Below are 23354 nucleotides of genomic sequence, written 5' to 3'. Positions count from 1 at the left end.
GATATGTTCTCCTCCTATCTCAATTTAAAAAATTTTACTTTATCTTTTATTCATAAAATTTGCAAAAGTATATGACTAAACATTTCAACTTGAAATTACAGAAAGTGCAATAAAATTCACCTTATCGCCACTCCTATCTCTACACATTTGTAATTCTTTTGATATATACAATATAAATTTCATATCAGACATGCAATGACAGAATGTGCAATAGAACTCAACTTTCCTTCATACAGCATGTTTCTCTCGGAGGTGCCTCAATATTATTTCAATACTCACAATGGACATTCAATATCATCCATACAGTCTAAAGGGGTTCTACTAATTTTCTAACTGCTTGGTGTACTATGGCTGAAATGCCTTAGGCCCCATTTTGCCTCTTTGGCAGTTACCCCAAGCCTCCCTCACCGCGTAGCCCTTTACCATATTAAGTGGTCTGCAACACTCAGTCGAGGATAGCTCATTGCACAATAAGCTTCTGGCAGACTAAAGAATCTCTTTCACCGAGTTGATGATCTTCCAGCTGCAGTTGATGTTTATCTGGGTCTGTGTCCCTGGGAACAGCCCATAGAGCACAAAGTCCTGTGTCACAGCGGTGCTCGGGATGAACCTCGACAAAAATCACTTTTTTTGCAAATGTCCAGGGAGTTGATTTTAACTCCCTCCATCTCTGCCAAACACCCTCCCCTCAAATCTGGGGGATTGATCTGCCCTTTTCCCACTGCTGTAAGATTTACTGAGACTGAGTCTTCAAGTTAGGAGTGCACAATTGGAAAATTTGCCTTTGATGGAAAAGCCATTCCAAGATTTAAATTACATGGATATCATGGCCGGGAATCTCCGAGCCTCCGCGCTGCAATCGCACCCGGTGTGGGGGCGGAGAATGGGGCGGTGGACCCGCGACGCCTTCCCACAGTTCTCTGCTGACCGGAGAATCGCCGCCAGTTGCACGTGGTCAATGCGGCGCCGGTCGGGAGCCTTTGAAAGAGGCCCCCGCGTCGATTCTCCGTGGATGACCCGCTGAGTTCCCGGCAGCGTGGTTCATGTATGGCGGGAGCTCGGAATCGCGGCTGTGGTGGCCATCCTGATGGGAGGTGGGGGGGGGGTTTCCACGACGGCCAGGCCGCGATCGGGGCCACCGATCGGCGGGTGTGCGCGATCTGGGGGAGGCTACTTCTTCGCCGCCAGCCCGCTGTGTGGGTCCGCCATGTCGCACGGGGCCGGCGCCACAGGTGGTCGGCGCGTGCATGTGCGACCCGTGGCCGGAGGTGCAGGGCCCCGTACCAGCATCCGGAGCTGTGTGGAGCACTCCGGGGCCCCGCAAGCCTCCTTAAAAATGGAGAATTACCCCGGACTTTCCAGAAAAACATCCGGAGTGATTTGCGCCCGTTTTCTCACGGGCGTGGAGGCATAGCCCCATTATTGCAGAATCCTGCCCCATATCTTTGATATAAAAACCAAACTTCTAAGGCTCGTCCTTAACAAACACACATCACAGAAAGGAAACCAAACAGTTTGAGGAAATAGGTCTTCTCCTGGGGGAGTTTACAACTGTCCAGATTGGGGCGACTGGAGGGGGGGGAGAGAGAGAATTCTCCAGGGCTGCTAGCCAGAGGCAGGAATCGCCATGGCCCGCTGAATCAGGCACAGAAGAAAAAATAGGATTCTCACCGGGAATCAAACCTGTTGCGAGTATCCCAGCCTGCCTCACTGGCCCCGATGATGTTCCCACCAAACCCAATGAGGTTCTCACCAATGGCATGCTGATAGTCATTTACAACCATCTGAATGTAACAATTGGGCAGGAATTCCATTCACTGGCCTCCTGGGATACTCCAGTTCCCCTCCTCCCCCCACCCAGCCAGGAGTCACGCAGGCAGGAATTGGTGCAAATCCTGACAAGCAGCGACTCACTGCCTTACAATCTGAGAGGGGGGAAGGGGCGAGTACCTTCCCTTCGCTTGACTCCAGGGTGCTTAGAGGGGCCCTTCAGGGCTGTGCAGGTTGCAAGGTGCTTGGGCTGGGCTGAGGGGCTCAGGTCAGGGATCTTTCCCAGCATGGGGGTCATGTGGCAGGTCTTCCCATCTGTAACCTTGAAAATCATTAAACTGTGGTTGAGCAGGTCAAGTTTCAGTTTAAAGTCTTCCCTCCGATGTGTTGCAATCTTCCAGCATGTCAACATCAGTGATCTGTAAGATGAAAGCTATAGCCTTAAAACCCTACAAGTCTCTCCCAGTATGTTAATATCAATGATCTGTTAAAAGAAGGAGAAAATCTTCCCTTTAACATAGTAGAAACCTTTGACATGCTTATATCGTGATCAATTTAATTGCGCTTTAACTTTATAATAATAATCTTTTATTGTCACAAGTAAGCTTCAATGAAGTTATTGTGAAAAGCCCCTAGTCGCCACATTCTGGCGCCTGTTCAGGGAGGCCAGTTTGGAAATTGAACCCGCGCTGTTGGCATTGTTCTGCATTACAAGCCAGTTGTCCAGCCCACTGAGCTAAACCAGCCCTCTGTGCATGCTTCGAAGCCTGGGTTCGCGGTCTGAGTCCGCCATGAAGCCTGGCGCATGCGCGGCCATGGATCCGGCAATGTTCCGGGCCATATCGGCAGCTAGAGCTGGGAGATCTACGGTGCGTCCCTTCTAGCCCCCAGCAAAACGGCAAATCTTCCACCTGCATGCCACCACCGGACATCCAGAGGAAAATACTGTTTTGTGCTAGCCACAAAGCAGGTTCCACGTGAGTACTAATTCTCTGTTCAAACGGCAGGTCATGTGGAGTATTATGGATGAAGGAACCACTGTAGGATGCCTTGCTGTTGTAAGCTGGTTGGGGGTTACTCAGATATTGAGTAGAGACGGCACAGTGATGCAGTGGTTAGCACTGCTGTCTCACGGCGCCGAGGACCCGGGTTCGATCCCAGCCCTGGTCACTGTCCATGTGAAGTTTGCACATTCTCCCCGTGTCTGCGTGGGTTTCGCCCCCACAACCCAAAGATGTGCAGGGTAGGTGGATTGGCCACGCTAAACTGCCCCTGAATTGGTATAAAAAAGAATTGGGTACTATAAATGTTTTTTTTTAAATTGAGCGGACTACCTTTCAACATTGGATGACTCAGCCTGGGTGGCGGGGCAGGAGAAGAGAGACCGCTGAAAAGCCAGGATGAGTGTGTGATGTAATCTTCAAGTCCACATATCTGCTGGTGTAACATTCAAATGAGTCAGAAGATATTTTGGTTGACTTACCCAAAAGTACATTTTCTGCAGTTTTGTGTATTAATTGTCTATTAAGTATCATTTAGTCTATATTGATTTTCAAGGAGACCAGCCAGCCCATTCTGCCTGCATCAGCTCTGTGAATGAGTGATTTATTCAGTACCATTCTCCTGCCTTCTCTCTCTAACCATGCACACGTTTTAAAAAGTCTAATTCACCTTTAAATGCTTAGATTGTACCTGCCCCTTCCACACATGCGGGTAGTGCATTTCTTTTTTTAATATAGTATTTTTATTCCAGATTTTCAACATTTATACATTTTACAACAATAACAAAGCCACCCAACAGATTAAGACCCCCACCGACCCATACCTCCTCCACTCTGCCCTCAACAGTCGATGGTAACCAACTCTCCAAAATGCAGAATGAACAAACCTCAACTTTTGTAGAACCCATCACTTGTCCCTCCTTGGAGCAAATTTCACCTTCTCCGCGGCTAAGAACTCCAGCAGATCCCACCGCCACGGTGAGGTGCACGGTGGGGAAGCTGACCTCTCCCCCAACAAAACCTGCCTGCGAACAATCAGTGAGGTGAAGGCTAAGACATCTGCCCTGCACCAGTGTGCAACTCAGCCCGATCCGACACCCTGAATATGGGGCAGTGTATTTCTGACCTTAATCACTCGCTTTGTGATTTTTTTTTTCTCATATTGCCTTTGCTTTGTTTAGTTTGCTTGTTACAGTAAAAGTCTTAAAATGTGAGATCTCATTGTGTGATTCTCTCTGTCCATCACTGGGAAATTTATATCTCTCGTTAAAAGCTACCCGTTTCAGCGAGGATTGCAACCAAGTGAATGATTTTTGTTTTTGCTATCTGCATGTGATTGGTGCATTTATTACTCATGCCAAGTAACTGAGTCACGCCAAAGGACATTTACAACAGTCAATCATTAGGGAAAACCAGGTGGTGGGGCTCCTTCCCTGAAATGAACCAACTGGTATTTTGGAAAATTTTGGGAGCTTTCATAAATATTTTTTTCTCATCTTGAGTCATAAAATACCAGATTTTATTGACATCACTTTCCCTGCAAATCACCAACTTTGCTGGTGATTTGAACACATATCCATTGGGTTATTGGTCCCGTATCATGATCATTCTTCCACCTGACCTGTATTCTAAACAAGCATTGCTTCGAAGCCAGGTCTTCTTCCACCTCTGGCACACCCATCACTGAGTCAGAAGGTAAAGGGTTTCAGCCCCACTCCAGTTGTTCCTGTTAGGGAGGTCCCCCCAGGGTTTCTGTAAAATGTTGACAAACGTAGAAAGTTTAAAAATTGCCTCAGGCTAAATTAAGACAGTAAATAGGCAAGAGTCTATGATAACATAGATCTCACAGTTAATATGTTTCCTTTAATCCTCTTCCACAAGGTGAATTGTTGATTGTACCGCTGGCGAAACCACGGGAGAAATATGACATGCTGGATTCCAGCACATTTTCATGGGCTTCCAGTTTTTTCTAGTGCACCATCTGCTGAGTGCCAGAAGAACCCAGGTAAATGTGGGCAGCACCTTCAGATGAGCCACATTGACAGTGTGACCTGCTGCATTGTCTTTCCGGCCATGACTGCTGGTGCCCCGTCAGGCCTGCCTACAATAGTCAGCCAATATTGATCCGTAAAACAGTTTAGGTGAAACAAAAAAAGAGATGTCCAGTGCAGGGAGACAAATTAACACAATTAACAATTGCTCAGTACTCCCTGTTTTGGTTTTTAATTCAATGGTCGCTGCAATCAACAATTTCTTTTAATTCATTCTTTGAGAAGCCTGGGCCTGTAAGAGGTTGACTTCTGAACCAGGCAACATTAATTTTCAGCGAAGCTGGCCCACATTTACCAGAATTTCATTACATCTCCCCCTTACGAACACGGTGTGGATAGCAAGGCTAGAATACTCTTCAACTGGCTGGATTTTGCACGAACATACTTAAATATGGGCTAAAATTCTCCAGGCGTTGGGATTCGCTTCCTGCTGGCAGCGGAGCCCCTACCTAGGGGTTTCCTGGCAGTGTGGGGTGGCTAAGCTTCCTGAAGTCGATGATCAGTTCCTTGCTCTTTCCAACATTTACAGATTTAGAGAGACGTTGTTTTCAGCACACCATGCAACAGTAACATAAATCTTGCTTGTAAAACTACATTGTTGCTCATGTGTATGACGACTCTTGCCACTCACATTTGAGCCAATCTGGTTGTGTGACATAATGTGAGTGATGGGTATGGGGTTTCTGGCCTTTTCTCTTGTATGGCCTCGACTGTGACATTGAGCACCAGTGACTTGCATTTTTGTGCCAGCTCGTGAACCACCTGGAGGACTCCACAGATAACCAGTGGTCCACGGACCACACTTTGAGAATCACTGGTTTATACTGCATCATATTCCTCAAGGCTTTCCAGGTCAACACTGATGGAACAATTGATAGAGTCACCGATCAATTGTGCTGGGAGAGGTGAGTGCACAAAAGGTGTGGCAGGAGTGCCTTTAGACACGGAGTGCTGATTGGAACAGAGTGCATCTGAGTTTAGGTGAGTGACTGAGTTTGGGTTAGTGGTGAGAGAGGGCTGTGTTTTTGTTGGTGTTTGGGTTTATCCTTGAGGTTCTATAAAGAATTTTTTTAAAAATATATATATTTAAATTAATTAACTAGTTGAATATGGCTGGACAGGTGATGTGCTGTTGCTGTATGATGATGGAACTGGTGGATCCCATTGAGACCGTCAGTGACCACATCTGCAGCAAGTGTTGGCTGCTCGAGGAACTTCGGCTCAGAATTGATGAGCTGGAGACCGAGCTTCACACACTGCGGCACATCAGGGAGGGGGAAAATTACCTGGATGCTTTGTTTCAGGAGGCAGTCACACCCGGTAGAATAAGTACTGTTAATTCGGACAGTGGTCAGGGACAGAGTGGTGTGATTGCAAGGGAGGCAGGTAGGGGGATCCTGAGTTTAGGAGTTGAGGAGCCTCAGCCCTTGACCTTGTCCAACAGGTATGAGGTACTTGCTCCCTGTGTGGATGAGGAAGAGGGCTGTAGGGAGGATGCGTTGACTGACCACTGCACCGTGGTACAGGAAGCCATTCAAGAGGGGGGAGCAAAAAGACAAGTGGTAGTTGTAGGGGATTCTATAATTAGGGGGATTGATGGCATCCTTTGTAAGCCAGATCGAGAGTCCCGCATGGTATGTTGCCTGCCCGGTCAGGGTGAGGGACATCTCTGATCGGCTTGAAAGGATTTTGGAGAGGGAGGGGGAGGATCCAGTTGTTGTGGTCCACGTTGGGACTAACAACATAGGTAAGACTAGGAAAGAGGACCTGTTTGGGGATTATCAAACACTAGAGACTAAATTAAAGAACAGGTCCTCCAGGGTTATAATCTCTGAATTACTACCCAAGCCGCGTGCCAATTGGCATAGGGTTGAGAAAATTAGAGAAGTTAACACATGGCTAAAGGAGTGGTGCGGGAAAGAGGGATTCCATTTCATGGGGCATTGGCATCAGTACTGGGGCAGGAGGGACCTGTACCGTTGGGACGGTCTTCACCTGAACCATTCTGGGACCAGTGTTCTAGCGAATAGGTTAAATAGGTTGGTCACAAGGACTTTAAGTTGGGGGGAAGGGAAGTGTAAAGCTATGGACAGTATAATGGTTAATGGAGATCAAGGCAGCAGGTTATGTGACAGGTTATTATGTAGAGATATGGGTTCAAAGACAAGGAAAATTAGGAGAAAGGGTAAGAGGAAAAATAAATTGCGAAAATTTACTGATCAAGGTGTTAGGATTCATAACAAAGACATAAAAAACAGCATAAGTGTACTTTACCTGAATGCTCGTAGTATACGCAATTGTATAAGGTGTTAGTGAGGCCACACCTGGAGTATTGTGTTCAGCTTTGGTCTCCTTACTTGAGAAAGGACGTACTGGCACTGGAGGGTGTGCAGAGGAGATTCACTAGGTTAATCCCAGAGCTGAAGGGGTTGGATTACGAGGAGAGGTTGAGTAGACTGGGACTGTACTCGTTGGAATTTAGAAGGATGAGGGGGGATCTTATAGAAACATATAAGATTATGAAGGGAATAGATAGGATAGATGTGGGCAGGTTGTTTCCACTGGCGGGTGAAAGCAGAACTAGGGGGCATAGCCTCAAAATAAGGGGAAGTAGATTTAGGACTGAGTTTAGGAGGAACTTCTTCACCCAAAGGGTTGTGAATCTATGGAATTCCTTGCCCCGTGAAGCAGTAGAGGCTCCTTCATTAAATGTTTTTAAGATAAAGATAGATAGTTTTTTGAAGAATAAAGGGATTAAGGGTTATGGTGTTCGGGCCGGAAAGTGGAGCTGAGTCCACAAAAGATTAGCCATGATCTCATTGAATGGTGGAGCAGGCTCGAGGGGCCAGATGGCCTACTTCTGCTCCTAGTTCTTATGTTCTTATGTTCTATACGAAATAAAGTAAATGAGTTGATGGTGCAAATCATCGTGAATGACTATGATTTAGTGGCCGTTACTGAAACATGGTTAAAAGATGGTCACGACTGGGAGTTAAATATCCAAGGGTATCAGACTATACGAAAGGATAGAATGGACGGTAAGGGCGGTGGTGTAGCTTTGTTGTTTGTGGATGGCATCCGGGCAATAGTAAGGGATGATATTGGTGCTATGGAGGACAAGGTTGAATCAATTTGGGTGGAAATCAGGAATAGTAAGGCGAAAAGGTCACTGATAGGAGTAGTCTATAGGCCACCAAATTGTAACAGGATGGTAGGGCAGGCAATAAGCAAAGAAATAACGGATGCATGTAGAAATGATACAGCGGTTATCATGGGAGATTTTAATCTGCATATCGATTGGTTTAACCAGGTTGGTAAAGGCAGCCTTGAGGAGGAGTTTATAGAATGTGCCCGGGATAATTTCCTGGAACAGTATGTAATGGAACCTACAAGGGAACAAGCGGTCCTAGATCTGGTCCTGTGTTCTGAGGCAGGATTGATTAATAATCTCATAGTTCGGGATCCTCTTGGAAGGAGCGACCACAATATGGTGGAATTTAAAATACAGTTGGAGGATGACAAGGTAAAATCAAACACTAGTGTTTTGTGCTTAAACAAAGGCGATTACAATGGGATGAGAGAAGAACTAGCTAAAGTAGACTGGGAGCAAAGACTTCATGGTGAAGCAGTTGAGGAACAGTGGAGAACCTTCCGAGCGATCTTTCACAGTGTTCAGAAAAGGTTCATACCGACAAAAAAAAAGACGGTAGGAAGGGGAAAAATCGACCGTGGATATCTAAGGAGGTGAGGGAGAGTATCAAATTGAAGGAAAAACATACAAAGTGGCAAAAATTAGTGGGAGACTAGAGGACTGGGAAGCCTTTAGGGGACAACAGAAAGCTACTAAAAAAGCCATAAAGAAGAGTAAGGTAGACTATGAAAGTAAACTGGCTCAAAACATAAAAGCAGATAGTAAAAGCTTCTACAAATATATAAGACAAAAAAGAGTGGATAAAGTAAATATTGGTCCTTTGGAAGATGAGAAGGGAGATTTAATAATAGGAGATGGGGAAATGGCTGAGGAGCTGAACAGGTTTTTTGGGTCAGTCTTCACAGTGGAGGACACAAATAACATGCCAGTGACTGATGGAAATAAAGATATGATAGGAGAGGACCTTGAGATGATTGTAATCACTAAGGAGGCAAGCTAATGGGGCTAATGGTAGACAAGTCTCCTGGCCCTGATGGGATGCATCCCAGAGTGTTAAAAGAGATGGCTAGGGAAATTGTAAACGCACTAGTGATAATTTATCAAAAATTCACTAGACTCTGGGGTGGTCCCAGAGGATTGGAAAGTAGCATACGTGACACCACTGTTTAAAAAAGGAGGTCGGCAGAAAGCGGGTAATTATAGGCCAGTAAGCTTACCTTCGGTTGTAGGGAAGATGTTGGAATCTATCATTAAGGAGGAAATAGTGGGGCACCTGGAGGGAAATTGTCCCATTGGGCAGACGCAGCATGGGTTCACAAAGGGTAGGTCGTGTCTGACTAATTTGGTAGAATTTTTTGAGGACGTTACCAGTGCAGTAGATAATGGGGAGCCAATGGATGTGGTATATCTGGATTTCCAGAAAGCCTTTGACAAGGTGCCACACAAAAGGTTGCTGCATAAACTAAAGATGCATGGCATTGAGGGTAAAGTGGTAGCATGGGTAGAGGATTGGTTAACTAACAGAAAGCAGAGAGTGGGGATAAATGGGTGTTTCTCTGGTTGGCAACCTGTAACTAGTGGGGTCCCTCAAGGATCAGTGTTGGGCCCGCAGTTGTTCACAATTTACATAGACGATTTGGAGTTGGGGACCAAGTGCAATGTGTCAAAGTTTGCAGATGACACTAAGATGAGTGGCAAAGCAAAAAGTGCAGAGGATACCAGAAGTCTGCAGAAGGATTTGGATAGGTTAGGTGAATGGGCTAGGGTCTGGCAGGTGGAATTCAATGTTGCCAAGTGTGAGGCTATCCATTTTGGGAGGAATAACAGCAGAATGGATTATTATTTAAACGGTAAGATGTTAAAACATGCTGCTGTGCAGAGGGACCTGGGTGTGCTGGTGCACGAGTCGCAAAAAGTTGGTGTGCAGGTGCAACAGGTGATTAAGAAGGCTAATTGAGTTTTGTCTTTCATTGCTAGAGGGATGGAGTTCAAGACTATGGAGGTTATGCTGCAATTGTATAGGGTGTTGGTGAGGCTGCATCTGGAGTATTGTGTTCAGTTTTGGTCTCCTTACCTGAGAAAGGACATATTGGCACTGGAGGGAGTGCAGAGGAGATTCACTAGGTTGATCCCAGAGTTGAGGGAATTAGATTATGACGAGAGGTTGAGTAGACTGGGACTGTACTCATTGGAGTTTAGAAGGATGCGGGGGGATCTTATTGAGACATATAAAATTATGAAGGGAATAGATAGGATCGATGCGGGCAGGTTGTTTCCACTGGTCGGGGAAAGCAGAACTAGGGGGCATAGCCTCAAAATAAGGGGAGGTAGATTTAGGACGGAGTGTAGGAGGAACTTCTTCACCAAAAGGGTTGTGAATCTCTGAAATTCCTTGCCCAGTGAAGCAGTTGAGGCTCCTTCTTTAAGCGTTTTTAAGAAAAAGATCGATGCCTTTCTAAAGAATAAAGGGATTCGGGGATATGGTGTATGGGCCGGAGAGTGGAGCTGAGTCCACAAAGATCAGCCATGATCTCATTAAATGGCGGAGCAGGCTCGAGGGGCCAGATGGCCTACTCCTGTTCCTAGTTCATATGTTCTTATGTTCTTATAAAGCGATAGCAGAAAGAAAGCACGAGGGGACATAGCCTTAAACTGAGGGGTAATAGATATAGGACAGAGGTCAGGGGTAGGTTCTTTACGCAAAGAGTAGTGAGGCCGTGGAATGCCCTACCTGCTACAGTAGTGAACTCGCCAACATTGAGGGCATTTAAAAGTTTATTGGATAAACATATGGATGATAATGGTATAGTGTAGGTTAGATGGCTTTTGTTTCGGTGCAACATCATGGGCCGAAGGGCCTGTACTGCGCTGTATTGTTCTATGTTCTATGTTCTAAAGGTACGCAAAAAGGATGAGAGTGAGAAGTTTCATCCCAAAACAAGGATCTTTCACAAGCATTTTGGCAAGCGGGGCTTTGTGAGGCCAGTATTGTTTTGCTTCCTGCCATTTCATGTATTTCACAAAGAGCAGGGCACATCTGTGAAACTGTTTGTATCAGCTCAAAAAAAGATCAGCTTTTACTATGATCGCCTAAATATAGGAAAATGAATGTTTGTAAATGAACAGATGAGAAAGTTGATAATCTCAGAAGTTTGCTGTATTTTACAAATCTGATTGCTTCTTGCTTTTGTTATTGCATTTGAAACTTAGACTTCCGTCTATGTATGAATTGGGGACAAAGGTGATTGATGGGAAAAAAATCATTACGTTAATTTTGTACGTGCGTTCCTGCTGATTCTGTCTCCATTGGCTGTTATAACCCACATGAAACCTCTGGGGATAGGTTGATTTACCTCCCCATGAGCGCTGTGGAATATCAGCTTCCCCAATGAGAGATGGCGCCTGTATCAATAGTGTAATGGAATCGAACAGAAAAGCCAGGCCAGATAGGAGCTGCGTTAGACTAGTCCCAGTTGGGTCCTGAATGTTATGTGTATATAGTTGCTTAAAATAGTTTTTTCTTTATGTTCATGAACCGGACTCCTCTGTGGCCATTAAAATAGCATTTACGTTCATTTTGTGGTGCCATATTCCATAGCCAGGTAAGTCATGGCTAAGAGTACAGATGCATTAATCAGACGACACTTGCCAATTGGATATCACATAGCTGTTACTTGCAGTGCCCCAGTGTAATCTGTCATGGGCCAAAGGCATGGATTTCACTTGCCTGCAAATTAATTTTGAGCTTTATGTGGCAACATTCCATTCATTGATAGCTCAGGAGCGGTTGAGATGTTTGCCTTTGGGTAAGGGTGTGGAGAGAGTAAAAAAATGAAACAGCTTTCATTCAAATGAATGAGTGATCTCCAGCGTACAGTATTAGTTTCAGCTGCTGTGTGGTGTAAATATCCATTTGAACATCAACAACAAGAACAGAGCATTCAACAATCTCCTGAAAAGCTGTGACACTTAGCACAGTGGTTATGTTACTTGAATAGTAATCCAGAGGCCTGGACTAATAACACAGAGAATGCAAGTTTAAATTCCACCAGGGCAATTACAAATCTGAAGTCAGTAAAAACAAGGTGCTGGATTTGGACGAGAGCCAAAAGACCCTGGAGAGACCGACATTCAGAGAAACCAAGAGAGGGAGAGATAAAAGAGGGAAGGCGGCACAGAGAAATAGAGAAAGACAGGGGGCGAAATTCTCCGTTATCGGCGGAAACTCCGCCGATCGGCGCAAAAAACGGCGCAAATCCCACTTGCGTCACGTCATAAAAATGGGCCGATAGTCTGCGGCCCGAAATGGGCTAGCAGCGACGTAACGGGATCCGCGCTTGCGCAGTGGTTCACGCCGTGCAGCGTCATACGCGCTGCACGGCGTGACGGCTCATAAGGCCGCGCAGCTCCCCCCCCCACCCGACCGGAACAGCCGACCGCAACACCCGACTTGATGGCTGGCCGTCGCTCAGCCCCGAGGTTCGAGTCACGCGATGTGGAGGCGCTCCTGGATGCGGTGGAGCAGAGGAGGGACGCCCTGTATCCCGGGCACGGCCGCAGAGTTGCCCCACGCCACAGCCGGCGTCTGTGGAGGGAGGGTGGCAGAGGCCGTCACCGCTGTGGCCCTGACACCACGGACAGGCACCCAGTGCCACAAGAAGGTGAACGACCTCGTCAGAGCAGGCAGGGTGAGCGTCCCCCCATATCCCCCATATCCCCTCTCCCCCAAATCCCCCCCTCCCCCATATCCCCCATATCCCCCCTCCCCCATATCCCCCATATTCCCCCCTCCCCCATATCCCCCCCTCCCCCATATCCCCCATATTCCCCCCCTCCCCCATATCCCCATATCCCCCCTCCCCCATATCCCCCCTCCCCCATATCCCCCCCTCCCACATATCCACCCTCCCCCATATCCCCCATATCCCCTCTCCCCCAAATCCCCCCCCTCCCCCATATCCCCCATATCCCCCCTCCCCCATATCCCCCCCTCCCACATATCCACCCTCCCCCATATCCCCCCATATCCCCTCTCCCCCAAATCCCCCCCTCCCCCATATCCCCCATATCCCCCTCCCCCATATCCCCCCCTCCCACATATCCACCCTCCCCCATATCCCCCATATCCCCTCTCCCCCCAAATCCCCCCCTCCCCCATATCCCCCATATCCCCCCTCCCCCATATCCCCCATATTCCCCCCTCCCCCATATCCCCCCCTCCCCCATATCCCCCATATTCCCCCCTCCCCCATATCCCCCCTCCCCCATATCCCCCCTCCCACATATCCCCCATATTCCCCCCTCCCCATATCCCCCCTCCCCCATATCCCCCATATCCCCCCTCCCCCATATCCCCCATATCCCCCCTCCCCCATATCCCCCATATCCCCCCTCCCCCATATCCCCCCTCCCCCATATCCCCCATATCCCCAAGTGAATCCAGCCCTAACCTTAACCTCTGCAATGCACGCGCAACCGATGGCGTGCATTCATATACCTGCCTAACACTGTTGCCTTTTACCCCTGCCACCACCCCCCCCCCCCCCCCCCCCAGGAGAAGCGCGCACACAACAATAGGGAGCATGTGAGGACTGGAGGAGGGCCCGCTGATGAGAGGCCACTGACCGTACACGAGGAAAGGGCCCTGGAACTGGCTGGCGGACCTGACGACCGGGAGGTTGCTGATGCAGAGGTCGGGGGCCCCACGAGCAAGTGAGCCACCAACAGCCCGTCCCCATATCCCCCCTCCCCTATATCCCCCTCTCCCGTATCACCTGATCACTGCCTGATGTCTAACCATGCATGCTTCATTGTGTATCGCAGGACCAAACGTCCAGGCACCCATCCCCGCAGATGCAGACCGCCCGCAGGATGCCCCTCGGAGACCACGGGAGACGGAGAGACCCGAACCCTCCAGCATGCGACGCCCGCAGGATGCCCCTCGGAGACCACGGGAGACGGAGAGACCCGAACCCTCCAGCATGCGACGCCCGCAGGATGCCCCTCGGAGACCACGGGAGACGGAGAGACCCGAACCCTCCAGCATGCGACGCCCGCAGGATGCCCCTCGGAGACCACGGGAGACGGAGAGACCTGGAGCAACAGGGAGACGACACCCCCGTCACGTGCGGGAGCGACCACCCAGCGATGAGGGGGGCAGCCACAGGCCCCCGTCACATCCGAGCCAGGACACCACTACCCAGGACACCACTATCCAGGACACCCCTACCCGGGACACCACTACCCAGGACACCCCTACCCGGGACAGCACTACCCGGGACAGCACTACCCAGGACACCCCTACCCGGGAAGACGAAATACCGGACAGTGACTCAGAGTGGATGGGTGGAGACGAACCCCCACCCCAAAGTGCCATGGACTCAGAGTGGGACGAAGAGCACGACACAACGCCACTGCTGTCACCAACACCCTCCACCATCGCAGAAACACTCACCACGGTTGGGCACTTTAGTGATGAGGCGTCTGGTACACTCACTGGTGCGCACAACACAGCCGTCCCGGTACAGCAGGTGGAGGTAGGAGCAGCAGAGGGACCGGGCGGTCGGAGGGCAGCCCAGGCCAAGCGAACATCTGCCGCCCAGATGGATCCCGGGTTCCTGCAGTTACCACACCCACACATAGATCCGATGCAACCACCGACACGGAGACGAGCGAATAGGGTGACGGGTGGCTTGCGGCGGCTGCGGTCGCAGGTGGAGGAGTCCACCCGCGTCCAGGAGCTGGGAGTGGTCCCGGTCATGCGTGCCACCCAGGCTGACACCGCACGGGTGGCGTCCGCGGTGGAGGCAATGGGTGCGACGGTGTCAGACATGGGGAACGGTTTGCGAGGCCTGGGGCCTTCCGTGCAGGCGGCGTCTGTGGCCCAGGAAATGGCTGCCCTCTCACAGGAGGCCATGAGCCAGTGCCAGCGCCAGATGGCAGAGGCGCTCAACGCCATAGCCCAGTCTCAGCAGGCCATGGCCCAGTCTCAGCAGGCCATAGCCCAGTCTCTGCAGGCCATGGCCCAGTCTCTGCAGGCCATGGCCCAGTCTCAGCAGGCCATCGCTGAGGGCATCGGCGCCAGTGGCCATGTGCGAGCTGGCGTCGCACTGTCGCAGACAGGGTTCGACAACCCCCTGGGCTCCATGGCTGCAAACCTGCAGACCCCTGTCGATACCAGCACGGGCCTCCAGGACTGGCAGCGCCAGATGTCGGGGGCGCGTCGGATGGCCAGTCCGTTCGCATCCCCCACCCATGTAGAGGCCTGGGGGCCATCGGGCACCCCCGAGGGAGGAGGAGGTGGTGTGGTCCATCCCGGCTCCCTCTGTAGGGGAGGTCCCGGTACACCGCGACACCTCGGACTCCCCCCCTTCCGTCCCAGGTGCATCGGGTGGGCAACGGGCAGGACAGGCTGGCAGCTCGCCATCCCAGTCGCCCGGGCCGCAGCCTGGCCCATCTAGGCCAGGACGCCCCAGGAAACGGCCGCCAAAGGGATCCAGTGTCAGAGGGCAGGAATCACAGGAGTCCACCTCCAGTTCTGCTGTACCGTCTGGGGAACCACGTAGACGTAGTCAAAGGGCCCGTAAGGCCAAACAATTAGACACTGAGTAAGTTGGCACGGGTGCAGGGCACAGATGAGTTTTAGGCGCTAGGGCACGTGCATGAACTCCTTTGGTTATTAAAGTCAATGTTACACCTACCGAAGCTGCCTTTATGCTCTGTCCAAAGTGTGCGGGGGTGTCATGTACGTTGAGCGCAAGTGTGTGTGTGAGGGGGTGGTCTTACCTCAGCCCCAGGTGAGTCTGCCCCCTTCCCCTGGGCCGCCATCAACATCCCCCGGGCAGAGGACGGGACCGTGCGCTGCAGTATCACAGCCGCATGCAGGGATGGTCCGGGTGGATGGTGGTACTGTGGCCATGGGTCAGACATAGTCCAACGATGTAGAGCCAGGAGCTCATCGGAGGCGGGCTGTCATCATTCTCCATGGCCTGCCGATAGACACGCGTCCACCCGCAAACTGGGTGAGCCCGGCCCGTTGTGCCGCCGGTGGATCGGCAATTGGGAGTGGGGGGGTGGTGTGCATGCGGGTGGGGTGTGTGGGGTTGGGGAGGGGGGTGATGGTGCTGGGTGGATGGATGGGTGGGGGGTGTGGGTGGTCGGCTGTTGTCATGGTGTGCGGTCTGTGGCCATACTACCCGATTCCCACGCCCATCTAGTCAGTGAAGCGGGCGTCTATCAGTCTGTCCCGTGCCCGCTGGGCCAGCCGGTAACGGTGGACAGCCACCCGTCTGTGTCTACCCCGTCTGCCCTGACCATTGCCCCCATCCCCCTCATCTGGGGAGGACTGGGCCTCTTCCTGCTGCTCCTCCACTCCGCCCTCCTCTGCCTGCGGCACATCGCCCCTCTGCTGGGCTATGTTGTGCAGGACGCAGCACACCACAATGATGCGGCCGACCCTATCTGACCGATACTGGAGGGTGCGCCCCCAGAGAAGGTCCAGGCACCTGAAACGCATCTTCAGCACGCCAAAGCACCTCTCGATCACTCCCCTTGTCGCTACATGGGCATCATTGTAGCGGTTCTCCGCCTCATTGCGTGGCCTCCGTATAGGCGTCATCAGCCACGATCGCAATGGGTAGCCCCTGTCGCCCAGCAACCAGCCCCTCAGCCGGGGATGGCGTCCCTCGTACATGCCGGGGATGGATGACCGCGACAACACGAATGAGTCGTGTACACCTGCCTGGGTAACGGGCGCAGACGTGCAGGATCATCATGCGGTGGTCGCAGACCACCTGTACGTTCATCGAATAGGTCCCCTTCCTATTAGTGAACACGGCCCTGTTTATCTGCAGGTGGCCGCACGGCGACGTGCATCCCATCGATCGCGCCCTGGACCATGGGGAACCCGGCAATGGCAGAGAAGCCCACGGCCCGGGCATCTTGGCTGGCCCGGTCCACGGGGAAGCGGATGTAGCGGTGCGCCATGGCATAAAGGGCATCTGTCACTGCCCGGATGCACCGATGCACCGATGTCTGCGATATGCCGGACAGGTCCCCACTCGGTGCCTGGAATGACCCCGTTGCATAAAGTTCAGGGCCACCGTAACCTTGACGGACACGGGGAGAGGGTGTCCCCCCGCCAGTGCCACGCGGTGACAGGTGTGCCAGCAGGTGGCAGATGTGTGCCACGGTTTCCCCGGCTCATCCGGAGTCTCCTCCTGCATTCCCGGTCCGTGAGGTCCTGGTATGACTGCCGGGGCCGGTACACACGGGGCGCCCTCGGGTGCCTCCGTTGCCGTGGGGCCGCGACGTCCTCCCTCCCCCTCCTCGTCCTGTCGGTCAGGTGTCCCCTCCAGCCTGGGCGGCTGCCGCCTGCCCCTCTGCGGCAGCCTGCGCCGCCTCTCTGGCACGCTCCTCCTCCTCCTCCTCCTCCTCCTCCTCCTCATCCAGGGCAACATAGACATGAGCGGCTGCCACCACGGCGGCCAACATCGCTGGATGATCTGAAAACATGACGACCTGGTGGGGGGGAGGGGAACGACGACATGTCATCATTGCCCATATCCCCTCCTCCCCCCAGCCAGGTGGCATGGACCGCATGGGTCCAACTGTTGGAGGCTGGCACCTGGCCAGGTGGACCAACTCATTTGCCCTCCCATCACCCACCCCGGCACGGACCCCCCCCCCGCCCCAACCTCCACCCCAGCACGGACCCCCCCCCAACCTCCACCCCGGCACGGACCCCCTCCCCCAACCCCAACCTCCACCCCAGCACGGACCCCCCCCCCCCCAACCTCCACCCCGGCACGGACCCCTCCACAACCCCCAACCTCCACCCCGGCACGGACCCCCCCCCCCAACCTCCACCCCGGCACGGACCCCCTCCACAACCCCCAACCTCCACCCCGGCACGGACCCCCCCCCCCCAACCTCCACCCCGGCACGGACCCCCTCCACAACCCCCAACCTCCACCCCGGCACGGACCCCCTCCACAACCTCCACCCCGGCACGGACCCCCTCCACAACCCCCAACCTCCACCCCAGCACGGACCCCCCCCCCCCAACCTCCACCCCCGGCACGGACCCCCTCCACAACCCCCAACCTCCACCCCGGCACGGACCCCCTCCACAACCCCCAACCTCCACCCCGGCACGACCCCCTCCACAACCTCCACCCCGGCACGGACCCCCTCCACAACCCCCAACCTCCACCCCGGCACGGACCCCCTCCCCAACCCCCAACCTCCACCCTCAGCACGGACCCCCCCCCCCCAACCTCCACCCCGGCACGGACCCCCTCCACAACCTCCACCCCGGCACGGACCCCCTCCACAACCCCCAACCTCCACCCCGGCACGGACCCCCTCCCCAACCCCCAACCTCCACCCCGGCACGGACCCCCTCCCCAACCCCCAACCTCCACCCCAGCACGGACCCCCCCCCCCCCAACCTCCACCCCGGCACGGACCCCCTCCACAACCCCCAACCTCCACCCCGGCACGGACCCCCCTCCACAACCTCCACCCCGGCACGGACCCCCTCCCGGCACTCCCCCGGAGCCCAGCCTACTCTAACCACCCCCCCCCCCCCCCCGCCGCACACACACACAAGCCGAGACACACCTCTTCTCAGGCAATCAGTCTGCGGCCCACGCCATTTCCTGCCCAGAGCCAACCCCCCAGGCCGTCACTCACCTCCTCGCTGGTCGGCGTGAGCCTGGAGCACCGGGTCACGCCGATGAAAAGGAGGTTTGATTGACGTCGACGTGAACGGTCATCACGTCGACGGGACTTCGGCCCATCCGGAAGGGGAGAATATCGGCAGGCCGAAAATCGGCTGCCTTGCGCAGGCCCGTGACATTCTCCGCGGCAGCGGCGCCATTAACGCCCCGCCGACTTTTCTCCCTTCGGAGACTTCGGCGGGGGGGGGGGCGGGATTCAACGGCGGCCAACGGCCATTCTCCGACCCGGCGGCGGGGGGTCGGAGAATGACGCCCAGGGAAACTCAGGGGCGAGAGGCCAGACAGAGCATGACAAAGAAAGAGAAAAAGAGAGCAAGAAATTCTGGCAGACGCATAAAGAAGAAAGTACAGCACCTCAAATGGCTCAATGAGTAAATGGATTGACCAGTGTGGAACCAAGCCAATCAGGAAACATCCAGTTTCACTTCCCTGTCTATAGTGAGCTCGCCCATGACCCCAGTGGTCAGAGTGCGGGTTCTGGTCATAACTGTGGGCAATAAAGAGGGATAGTATGTGTGGTGGTATGTATTAGGGGTAATACGGTACAACCACGTGTCGACAGGCTATTGGTGGAGGGATGCCAGGTCCTGATAGGATCTGCCACCTACTGGACTCCACCCAGAAATGCAGGTATAAGAACCCAGTTTTTCCCTCCATTTCCCTCAGCAGCTGCATTCTGTAACCACGCTGCTGGGGATAATGTTCTGCTTAATAAAGCCTTCAATTGACATTACCTCAACCTGCCTCGCATCATATTGACGGTGCTACAGTATGCTGGTTTCCCACAGCTGATCACAGCTCTATAATCTCTGCTGGAAAGTATATCAGTGAGCACTGAATAAATACAAGAACAGGATGCCTTCTACAGTCAAATAATCTGTTCACAGCCTCTGCATGGCCTCTCACATGCAGCATGGCCATTTGGGCATAATACCCAAGACAAGTTGTTGTTCAAAACCATACCTCTGCATGATGCTGCCGTCAGGGAGGACCAGCAGAACACAAGAGGGGAAATAGTAAGAGTAACAGCATGTTATACCACAGCCGTGTGCCTGCAGGAACAGTTATATGCCATATCTCCCGAAGAAAGCAATTACATTCTTTCAAATGCTTGGTGTGGCCAGACAAGTGTGAACAGGCTAGGTATTCAGGAATGAGCTGAACATTTGAGGAAAAATATGATCATGGTGTGGGAGCATTATAGTCGGTTGCTGTATGACGTTTAAACGTCGGGGGGCAGCATGGTGGCACAGTGGTTAGCACTGCTGCCTCATGCATTGAGGACTCAGGTTCGATCCCGGCCCCTGGGTCACTGTCCGTGTGGAGTTTGCATATTCTCCTCGTGTCTGCGTGGGTTTCACCCCCACAACCCACGGTAGCACAGTGGTTAGCACTGTTGCTTCACAGCTCCAGGGTCCCTGGTTCGATTCCTGGCTTGGGTCACTGTCTGTGTGGAGTCTGCACATTCTCCCGATGTCTGTGTGGTTTCCTCCGGATGCTCCGGTTTCCTCCCACAAGTCCCAAAAGATATGCTGTTAGGTGATTTGGACAATCTGAATTCTCCCTCTGTGCACCCGACCAGACGCCGGAATGTGGCGATCAGGAGCTTTTCACAGTAACGTCATTGCAGTGTTAATGTAAGCCTACTTGTGACAATAAAGATTATTTAAAAATATTTACTGAGACCATGGAAATAATTTGTGGGGTGCCACAGGGATCGGTGCTCAATTGATAATATATATTAATGATTTGGATGAGGGAACAAAATGTAACATCTCAAAGTTGCAGATGATACCAAGTTGAGTGAGCGGGTGAACTGTGGCGAGGATGCAGGGATCCTGCAGCAAGATCTGGACAGGTTGGGCAAGTGGCAAATCAATGCCAGATGCAGTACAATTTGGATAAGTGTGAGGTTATTCACTTTGGAAGCAAAAACAGGAAGGCAGATTACTACCTGAAAGGTTGTAAATTGAGAAAGGAGAGTGTGCAGCGGGACCTGGGTGTCCTTGTGCACTAGTCGCTGAAGATTAGCAGTTGCAGCAGGCGGTAAAGAAGGCTAATGGTATGTTGGCCTTCATTACGAGAGGTTTTGAGTACAGAAGCAGGGATGTGTTGCTGCAATTATACAGGGCCTTGGTGAGGCCACACCTAGAATATTGTGTGCAGTTGTCGCCTCCTTTTCTGAAGAAGGATGTTCTTGCTCTCGAGGGAGTGCAGCGAAGGTTTACCAGACTGATTCTAGGGATGGCGGTACTGTCATAGGAGGAGAGATTGACTAGGTTAGGATTGTTCTCGCTGAAGTTCAAAAGAATGAGGGGGGATCTCATAGAGACTTATAAAATTCTAACAGGACTAGGCAGGGTAGATGCAGGGAAGATGTTCCAATGATCGGTGTGTCCAGAACCAGGGGTCACAGTCTGAGGAGTCAGGGTAAACCATTTTGGACATAGGTGAGGAGACATTTCTTCACCCAAAGAGTGGTGCGCCTGTGGAATTCATTGCCACAGGAAGTAGTTGATGCTAAAACATTGAATATATTCAAGAGGCGGCGAGATATAGCACTTGGGGAGAATGGGAGCAAAGGCTATGGGGAGAAAACAGGATTAGGCTATTGAGTTGGATGATCAGCCATGATCGTGAAAAATGGCAGAGCAGCTCGAAGGGCCAAAAGGCCCTCCTCCTGCTCCTATCTTCTATGCATCCATGTATCAATGTATATGTGCAGGTAGGTGGATTGACCACTCTAAATTGCCACTTAATTGGAAAAAATGAATTGGGCACTCTAAATTTATAAAATAATATATATATAAAAAATAGGCTATGCCGAAAAAGTATATCAAAATAAACGTACAGATCTTCAATTCGTTGTGGGGTTATTGGGCAGCTGGGGTGAGGGCTGATATTAGCTGGTCTGTACTACAGGGGCATTGTCCATTTTAAAGGCTGGCCTCTATACCCCAGATTGTATCCTGACATAGGCCATCAGTTCCAGAATAATATTGGGCTGCCTGGTTGACTGACCTGGCCTGCAGAGAGGTAATCCGACTGGGTTAGGAAAGGATAGGAAGTGTAGGAGGACAGGGTGGAAATTGGAGCCCAAGGCAGCGGCAGCGACGCAGCTCCTATTATTCTTGTGGAGTCTGAAGAAAGATATCTGCCAGTCCTTGTCCCAATATTCAAACCCCATATCGGACCTGTCCTGCTGTACTTCTTTCAGGGTGCTTCAAGGAGCATTAGCCACATCTCTCAGTCTGCAATGTCCAAGTGTATCAAGAAATGCAGTGCTAAACAATGCACCACCTTTACTGTGGATGCCAGCAGATTGTAAGCTTCAATTGTTTAGTCATCAAATGCACCAGACGACCAGCCAGGAGCTTACATCCAGAGGAAGAGCTTTCACTCGATTGGTATGCATATGCTATGTGGTTGTCCTTCTCAGAGATGTTTTCATCAATGTCTAACAGCTGAAAAGGACCTAAAGGAGCAAGGAAGAAGGTAGTCTGTTCCTGGCAGTTATGACAGACTTCAGAACGCAGATTGAAGTTGTCGACTTAAGTGTATGTTGAGTTACAAGTATGAGACAGAGGCCCTGCTCAATCGCACTGCCAACCTCACCAAGGAGCAATTTTCTTATGAGGAGAGATTGGGTAGGTTAGGACTGTACTCTTTAGAGTTTAGAAGAATAAGAGGCAACTTCATTGAGATGGATAGGATTCTCAGGGGGTTTGACAGGGTAGATGCTGGGAGTTGTTTCTCCTTGTGGAGAGTTTAGGACCAGAGGCAGGTAGGTCAGCAGGGGGATCCGACCCCAGGGGGGCCCCCTCGGTGGCAAGGCTCTGTAGGGCTCCGCCATGGCCGGTGAGGAGAAGAGAACTCCCCGCGCATGCGCCAAAATATGCCGGCTGGTCTGTGCATGCGCGGAACCACGCCGGCGGTTCCGCGCATGCGCGAGATCACGACGGCTCTTCCGCGCATGCGCGAGATCACGACGGCTTTTCGGCGCCAGCTGGAGCGGCACCAACCCCTCCAGCGTCCACCTAGCCCCCGAAAGTGCGGAGAATTCCGCGCTTTCGGTGGCTCTTGACGCCGGAGTGGTTGGCGCCAGTTCTCCCACCGGCGTGGGGACTTAGTCCCCAGAAGGGAGAATCCTGCTGATCTTCTTTCTGCGAACAGTGGGCGGGATTCTCCGACCCCGCGCCGGGTCGGAGAATCGCCGGTGGGCGGTGTGAATCCCGCCCCGCCGCCAGCTGCCGTATTCTCCGGTGCTGGGGTTTTGGCAGGGGTGGGAATCGCGCCGGTCCCGTCGGCGGCCGCTGGCAGCGGCCCTCCCGGCGATTCTCCCGGCCCGCGATGGGCCGAGTGGCTGCCCGTCCTACAGCCGGTCCCGTCGGCGTAAATTACAATAGGGACTTACCGGCGGGACCTGGCTCCGTGGGTGGCCTCCGGGGTCCTCATGGGGGGCGTGGGGGGATCTGGCATCGGGAGGGTGCCCACACGGTGGCCTGGCCTGCGATCGGAGCCCACCGATCCGCGGGCGGGCCTGTGCCATGGGGGCACTCTATTCCTCCGCATCGGCCGCGAGAACAGTCCGCCATGGCCGACGCGGAGATGAACCCCCCTGTCCATGCGCTGGGATGAT

At 52.4% G+C, this 23354-nt stretch overlaps 1 long non-coding RNA gene across 3 annotated transcripts in view; it reads right to left on the bottom strand.

Annotated features, from left to right (window-relative positions):
* The window catches only part of LOC140428071 (uncharacterized), a 123456-nt gene that overhangs the window by 2092 nt on the left and 98010 nt on the right, over window positions 1-23354 (bottom strand). For all 3 annotated transcript variants that reach the window (XR_011948693.1, XR_011948695.1, XR_011948694.1), the window contains exons 2-3: window positions 4393-4523; window positions 3105-3204 (exon numbers count right to left, since the gene is read on the bottom strand). This is a non-coding gene — a long non-coding RNA (uncharacterized lncRNA). The remainder of the gene's footprint in view (window positions 1-3104; window positions 3205-4392; window positions 4524-23354) is intronic.

This window comes from Scyliorhinus torazame, chromosome 8 (assembly GCF_047496885.1).
Source record: "Scyliorhinus torazame isolate Kashiwa2021f chromosome 8, sScyTor2.1, whole genome shotgun sequence".
Classification (NCBI taxonomy): Eukaryota; Metazoa; Chordata; class Chondrichthyes; order Carcharhiniformes; family Scyliorhinidae; genus Scyliorhinus; species Scyliorhinus torazame.
Note: the sequence above shows the minus strand (reverse complement) of the source record. Positions and strands in the feature narration are given on the sequence as shown.